This window comes from Vigna radiata, chromosome 8 (genome assembly GCF_000741045.1).
Source record: "Vigna radiata var. radiata cultivar VC1973A chromosome 8, Vradiata_ver6, whole genome shotgun sequence".
Classification (NCBI taxonomy): domain Eukaryota; kingdom Viridiplantae; phylum Streptophyta; class Magnoliopsida; order Fabales; family Fabaceae; genus Vigna; species Vigna radiata.
The window spans coordinates 1,931,120-1,939,829 of NC_028358.1; positions in this window are offsets into that span (position 1 = coordinate 1,931,120).

The following is an 8,710-nucleotide window of genomic DNA, read 5'->3' on the forward strand; positions in this document are numbered from 1 at the left end:
AAGTACCATGAGAGTGATTTGTAAGAGCAGATGTTACTTTTTTGGTATACACAATGAGTGAAGATAGTATTTTATTTTTTAGGGTTTCAAAAATAAAATAATAAAATAATAAAATAAAATTAGGTAGGTGGGTTGGTGGGCCAACCCGGCTCACCACGGGTTCAACCCGCATGAGCCGGGTCTAAATGAGCCGGGTTGAAATCTGACCCGCACATAAGTGGGTTGTATTTTTCAAACCCAACCCGACCCGAACCCGTGACGGGCCGGGTTGGCTCGCGGGTTGTGACCCATTTTGACGGCTCTAATTTAAATGGATAAGATTTTTTTTAAGAGGGGAAGTATTTTATTTTTCTCAGAGTTTTTTTATTGTCTTTTCCTGAAAGAATTAAAAGATATAATCAAGAAGTTTTTATAAATAATTACTTCACTTCATTTCCAAACTAGATACAGCAATGAAAATAGTTAAATTTAAAAAACATTTTAATGGTGCTTTCTTAAAATTTAAATCATTCTACTCTTATTTGATACGAAGATTTGAAATTCGTGTAATAGTTGTTTTTTTCTCTTGGTTAGTTTTCCCATTTTAAATGTTTTATGGTGTCATTTATTCAATGTTATAATAATGATGACATACATTGATGGACATGAAACAATATTAAGTTCGAAATATTAGCTAAATGGAATGGAATAGATATATCATAAAAGGTTTTTGTATAAGTAAACATTGTCAAAAATTATTGATAACATTGGTTTGAAATCATCATGTAAATGTGATAATTGTATATACCATGATCAAATCAAAATTTACATTTATGTTGCGTTCGTTTGAAAGGAAATTACTGTTTACGTGAATAAGCGATGATGGATTTGGGTGAGTAGTGTTGTTCGCTTGCCATGATTTTCTTAGATAGAAAAGTGATGATTTGCAAGATAACACTGTTTAGAGCATCTCACTGTTTTGAGACGATTTGCGTTGATTTAGGTGTAAAAGACTTATATGCCCTGTACTATTATTAAAATTTCAACACAATATTCAGCCATGCTTTGTGCTTTCAGGAGCAAATACTATCATTGCCCACATGTCGTTGCCCATGTGAGGTAATGTTTCTCGCACACATTTATGTGGTTGTTGCAGGTTGGAGACGTTTTGTTTTCGTGATGATGAAGAGAGGGGATGAGGAAGAAGGCGCTTAATGATGAGGAGGCAACCAGATGAAGAAGACAAAGCTTGAAGCAGAAGAGATCTTCATGTATTCGGTTCCGAAAAAAGCGTATATGATTCCAACTGTTCCAAGAATTTGAGAAGGAGGTGTATTCTGTTACAGGCTTCGCGTATCTGGTTTTGCGTGCTTCGTATCCTATTTTGCGTGCTTCTTCGTATCTGGTTCTTGGCATCGCTGTCAAACATTCTCTCGTTTTCACTCCATTCCATTCTCGCTCCAAATAAATATCAACAATGGCGGCATCCGCCACCGTCTCCGATAATGAGTTGATGGATTTAACTCACCGAACGCCCTTTCTCGGTCTCAAACTCTATGCCCTGATCCTCATTCTCAGTCTCATCAGAACTATTCTCCAATGTGTCTTTTATATGTGTATATATATATATATATATATATATATATATATATATATATATGTATATATATATAGGAACTAATTTTTTTGTTTCCACTTTGATCCGAGAATATATTAATAACTGGAATATCTGGAACAGGTTTGTCATGGTGTCAAACGCAATAGCATGTTCATATGCAGCTACATCATTGGTGATAACAGTGATGGCAAAAAGTAGTGGAACAAGAAAAACTGATTTGACATATTTGGTGATAACAACTTTAGACCTTGTGTTGATGACACTGTTGTTCTCAGCCAATGGTACAACTTGTGCAGTGGGAGTGATAGCATTGATTTAATTATTTGAGTATTTTAANTAATTGTTGGTCAATGAATTTGGTTGACTTTGAATATGCGGGTGATATGTGTATGATTGTGATGGTGAAGTTGTGAGAGCAAGTGTTCTGTCATTTCCTTAGAATTCTTGTCGAACCGGCGGTGTTCGTATTGCGATACGATAGTGTGTTGAGTTCTCTGCGGAGACTGAGATTCGAGTGTCACCTTATCCTCATGCGTGGGGACTAGAGAGGGTTGGATGTCTCGCCCAATGACTTCGGCTCGTGTGAGTATAGTGCTCGGTGGGTGCGCCTAACCGAAGTTTTTACTCGTAATTCCTTGAGGAGTCGGGGAGATAGGCCTGAAGTAGCGATGGAAGGCGGCTCGAATCGCCCTGTTTTGCGAAACAGGTTTGGTACGACAAAATTCAAGGAAACAACAGAAGCTTGTGTAAATGATTTGAGTTATGAGTCGAATACTGTGATGTATTGTAATGTTATGACTATGATAGTCTGGGTGGTGATGATTTAAGTTATGAGTTGAATACTGAGATGTGTTGAGATGTTTTGACTATTTTAGTCTATGTTATGATGTTGTCTTTGAAAATTATATGCTACGTTATGTCCTTAGTTACTCACCCTTTACTTTTGTGGTTGTGGTTCCACCTACAATGATCGTACTTGTACGGGAGTAGATGGTGTTGCAGATAATGCAAGGCTGGAGTAGCACGATGAGAGATATGGGATTTAGCTACGAGGAATTTATCATGTTTTAAAGTTATTTTACATTTTGAATAATGGATTCGATATTTGTAAGGCTGGAACTTTAAGTTTGTAAGACGTTTGAATTTTTAAGGTTTTTGTTTCCGCGATGTTATTTTAAAAAAAAAAAATTGGCGTAAATTTTCGGATTTGGTTATTTATAAGTGACACTCTGTTAGGGGTGTTTCATTTGGTATCAGAGCCTAGCCTCTCCCAGTACGGTGTAGTTCGAGGATGAACCAGACGGAAGCTGGTGGGCATGTGACACCCGGGCACTGACGAGGGTGGGGAGTGATCGTCGGTGCAAGAAGCATGGTGCAAGGGGCACGGACAAGGAGCGACTCCTGGCAGGCTTCGAGTGGAAGGGGCACATGGACGAATCGAACATACACCGGAATGAGAGGGATCTGGAGACTGTATAGGTATGAGACTATACAGTTGAAAGATAGCTTAAAGGAATTGATTTGGCTACCCATATCACCAAAATGCATTTACTTTTCGGAAGCCTAACCCATAAGAACTCCATGGTTAAGCGTGCTTAGCCTGGAGAAATTCTGGGATGGGTGACCTTCCGGGAAGTTTTCCCGGAAAGTGTGCGAGTGAGGACAAAGCACACTGGAAAGTCTCGTGGTGATGTGTGGGGACGCCGGGGCGTTACACAAAAGGGTAACAAGCACTTGCAATGGATGAAAGTGTGCGATGTCTTTAATGCTTATTGCCGCCACATGACAACTGCATTGATCCTCTCCATTATTGGGTCGACAGTGTTTCTCTTGCTGGTGCTGCATTTAGTTCTCAAACTCCATTACAGATCAAGAAGCTAGACATTATTCACCTTTTATATATATTTCTAGTGTCAATTTGTTACCCCAGGTTTTCTTGAGTGAATCTGTTTTTGGCTTAGAGCTTGAACTTCAAAATATAGGTGTTATATTTAATTTATGATGGATTTGGTAGTGGTTAAATTGAATTTGGTTTGTGTTTATAGTGAATCACTAGTGCAAAAACGTTGATTAACGTCGGTTATTTTGGGCTTTTAACGTCTATTAAACAACCGACGTTATTACCGGTGATGTCAATGGGACGTCAGTTAGTGCCATGACCGACGTCGGACATCCATTCAACAGACGCCTAACCCGACGTTTAAAGGCACAATATAGACGTTGGATTACTCATTAACCGACGTCTAAAAGCACATAAAGACTTCGAACATGTCACTAACCGCCGACTAAGGTCACTATAGACGTTTGTTTTTGCATTAATCGACATCTATTGCAGTCGTTGTGTTTTAGTGCAGTTTTGTTCCTGTCTTTGGATAGCCTAGTAGCACACTCTACTTTTGCTAGTTTCCCCCGAAAAAAGCTTGCGTCTTTTGAATTTCTCATGACATTTCGACCCAAAACCGAACCTGGGTTCTTGCTTAGTTCCATTTTCAACCGCAAAAGAGAAAAATTACGGTGAAATGATAACTAGGCAACGACCCAGGGTCGTTTTTGGGTCGAAACGCAACCAAAAATCCAAAAGATGCCGCTTTTTCGGGAGCCAGCTAGCAAAGGAAGAATGTGGTACTACGTTACCCCAAGAAAGGAACAAAACTGCACTAAAACACAATACAAAGAAAACAAATTTTAATCAGTTGAACCAGAAAGTAATCGATGAAAGACTGAACAAAGATTAAACGGTAACCATAAAAAAACACGCACCTGGGATGCAATGTCGCAAGAGAGAAAAAGGAGAGGGGGAAGATGATGATGTTATCATAAACAATAATGCAATGCCGCAAGAGAGAAAAAGGAGAGGTGCCGCAAGAGAAAAAGGAGAGGAGGAAGACGATGATATCAGAAACTGCAATGTCGCGAAGAGTCTGCGGTTTATTTAAAATGAAATGGGGCGTCGGTTGCTCCAGAAACCGACGTTTATAGTTACCTAGACGTCGGTTATTAACTAATTCAACGACCAAGTTAACATATAAACTGACTTTTTGAATGCCCATTAGACGTTAGACTCCAGGGGAGCCGACGTCTAGGAAACTGAACCGATTGACGTTTTATTTCCTGTCAAGGATGTTGACGACAATTGTGAAGGGGCGCTGACGTCTATAATAATTTAGACGTCGGTGCCCTTCTGTCGGACGTCTAAGGGCCTCCGAGTTTGGTGAACATAATTAATTACAGGCACATAGACGTCGCTCTCCTTAAACACCGACGTCTAAATTACATAAATTTTTGTCTTCCCGCCTTCCGGACAGGTCATAGACATCGCTTTTTGACTACATGACTTCTAAGCGCCTGAGAATCAGGTGAAGAGTATTAATTGCATCCCAGTAGACGTCGGCCCCCATTAAAACCGACGTCAATAGACTGTCTTTTCGCCTACCTCAGGCCATTAGACGTCGGTTTAGGGCAGAGCAGACGTCTGAAATATAATAAATGTCGCCTTTCCTTGAAATCGACGTCTAGGTTACCAACTTATTTACGGTAATGCCATCGTCCACTCATATACGTCGGGCTTCCCTCGAACCGACATCTTTTGAGTGACGTTAAACAACGTTTTTGCACTAATGAATACACTTTAGCATATGGTAGGTCGATTTATTTAAGAGGAGTAACAGTAAATATAGGTAGCTACTACTTTGCTTATATGAATGCATGACAAAGCCATTTCCATTTCAGTTTGGAAAAATAGGTAAATGCAGTAACTTATAACTACTCAAGATCAATATATGCAACCTTCTTCACATTCCTTCTTCAATCAAAATTAATGTTTATTAGGAATAATAAAGAAGGAAATATATTTATATAAATATATAATATAAATAGTATACAGTTAAATATTTTTTGTACAATCTTCGTCTTTTAACACATATCACATAGCAATGTTACTTATTTATTTATTATTATTATTATTATTATTATTACAATTAAATATAATTATAACAAATAACATTTTATATTATTTTAATAACTAAGGATATTTTATTAATATTTTAATTTCTACTAATTTTTTAATTCTGTCACATCAATCAAATCTTACACTAATTGTTACAAACTTTACTTCCAAATCTATTTTCAATTACTCACAAACCCGGTCAAAAAAACAACAAAAAAATTACTCTCAAATTTACTAAAATCCATTTAAATTATCTCTCCCAAATCATCTTCCCTAAATCACTTCAAAAGAACAAAGCATTAATGTGTGATTTAGAGGAAACTTTTATTAACAAACAAAAAATATATTATTTACCTTATTACTATATAGTGTGATGCATATATATTTTTTGACGTTAATTTATTTTAACTTGTAAAACATTTAGGAAGATAATAAAAAATTTATTGAGATTAATATGGTGGATACCATTTATAGAAGGATTTTTAAAGATTAATTGTGATGGAACCTTAACAATTTATAGAAATAAAACAGGTAGAAGAAGAGTTGTGAGGAGCTCTAGTGGTTTGAAAATTTTTTCATCTTTAATAAGTGAATTAAAGGCCATTTAAATTGGAATCCAGACTTAAAGGGGTACAAATTTTTTTGTTGAGAATGATTCTAAAATTGTCATCAAGATCATTACCATCACTAGCCTGATAATTAATACAAGTAAAAATATCATCTCTTCAATCATTCAAGTAAGACTATTAATCAAATTTATGGAATCGTGTGTTCAAAGAAGTAAACTCAACGCTCATGGTCTTGCCAAACATACATTTCATTATGCTTAGACCATTATGCCTAGACAATGTTAGACTTTTTTAAGACTTTCTATTTTATTGAAAGACATCTTTGTTTGGACAGAATTGGAATTATGAACGATACATTTATTGAATTTGGATGTAGTTTGCTAAAAATATAGTGTATCAAACAATATCAAATTAGTGTTGGTGATAATTCATACAAATATAATATGATTTTTGTATCAAAATTTTTTAAATAAACATGCCCGATTAAAATAAACAATGCTATATATATATATATATATATATATATATATATATATATATGTGTGTTTTTGTGTGTCAAAAAGTTTTAAAAATTGAATGGATTTAATTTTAGGATAATAATACTCTGACAATATTTTTTTAATAATATTTTAACAGTATCTATGTGTCATTCTGTGATTGGTCTACTATGATTTTTATAATTATTATTATTGATTCTTAAATAATTTTAAATGAATCACATAATAACACATAAATAATATTAAAATGTTGTAAAAAAATATTTTCAAAAATCATTATTCATCCTTAAGTTGATGTGAGTTGTACTGTACAAAGTGTTTTGAAGGGTGGAAAAGATGATAGAAAATGCAGAAAGTGAAAGTGTGAGCATCACCATCATCCCAAATGTCTTATAGCTTAGACTGTGAAATAATTTCTGAGAAGAGTGACTGACACAACCCTACTCTTATGTTCATTTCAAACTCACTCAAACACTGCTATTGTCATTGTTTTGGACCACTACGTCTTTTCCCACATGCATCAATTAAATACTTGCTCCCTCTCACTCGTACCATTCAATCATGCATCTCCTTTTAATTTTTCATTAATTTTCAATTATATATATACCTATATATTAAATCACAATTTCTCATTAGCATCATCATCTAATCATAACAAATATTATTGGTGATATATATATATATATATATATATATATATATATATATATATATATATGTCTGTGATGATGACCAACGTGGCAAGTGCAATCAGAAATGGTGAACAACTTCAGAAGAGACAGGTAATTATAACATGTGTATGGCAGTAACAAGTGTCAACCTCAAACTCATAGAAATCTGAAAAAACACTCCTGCCACGTGTTAAGTTCATTAACTACACTGTCGTGTCCATTTAATGTTGTCCATGATAAAATACATTTACTTCTGATAAGGACTATATTAATATAAAATTCTTTTCAAGATATTTCTATTGAGTTTTTATTTTAAACTTTAATATGCATTTTTTTAATAGTTATATAACTATCTGTTTTTTAAGATATTTCAATATAATGAAACATTGTTTATATTCCAAACAATAAATCTATTACTTTTTAACCTGCAAATTTTTATTTGTTTAACTCGCTGTAAATTTCTTGAATTTCTCAGAACGACCCTGAAGTTAATACGCTTTTGCATGCATTAAGAATGTGTGGCAAAAGTAACTTGGAGGAGACAAAGAATAAATATAGGACCACCGTATAAGACAAGATAATATTGTTATTTTATGGAATAAGCTTTTTCAATATATTTTACATATCTTTTTCCTCATCTTTCTATATCACATTATACCACTTTCTCTTTCTCCTTACCTATCTTTCCATAACATTGTTTCTCTTTTCCAACCATATGTTTTTCTATTTACAAAACTTAAATCCAATGCATAATGCAGTTCCATACTCAAAGCTTCCATATTGTTTATTGCATTTCATGTATGTAATTAATATATGAAGAACTAAGATAATTTAGTTAATAATATATAGATTCAATGTAAACTACATACAATAGAATAAATTCAATTAAGATGGAATGAAGATACAATGAATTTACCATCTAAGCATCGCTAACATTAATAACACTAAAAAGAAAAGTCATGCAACATAACCATAATAAAATAAAGGGGTTTGTTAACACGCGTACGCCTGTTTTTCAGTTGGTACGTTTTAACAATGTATACCGGATTATAGTAGACAAAAGTACCCTCATTTATCATGGATTCAAGTTTTAAGGTCAAGGATATTTAAATAATTTTCATTCTCAAAACTAAAAAAAAAAAAAGAAGAAACCCCCAAACCCTTACTCACCTCTCTCATTCCTCTCAACCCTTTCTCTTTCATCTCTCACTCCAACATTTTCTCTGTCATCTCTCTCATTCCAACTTCTCTGTCATCCTTACTGTTGCCCCAATTGAAAAAAAAATTCAGAAACCCTTTGTCATCAAAGATATTTTCTCTCTCATCTCAACATTTTCTCTGTCATCATTCCAACATTTTTTCTCTTATCTCAACCCAATTGAAGATGGTGGTAGCATTTGAATCAGAGATATTTTTTAAAAATTGAAAAA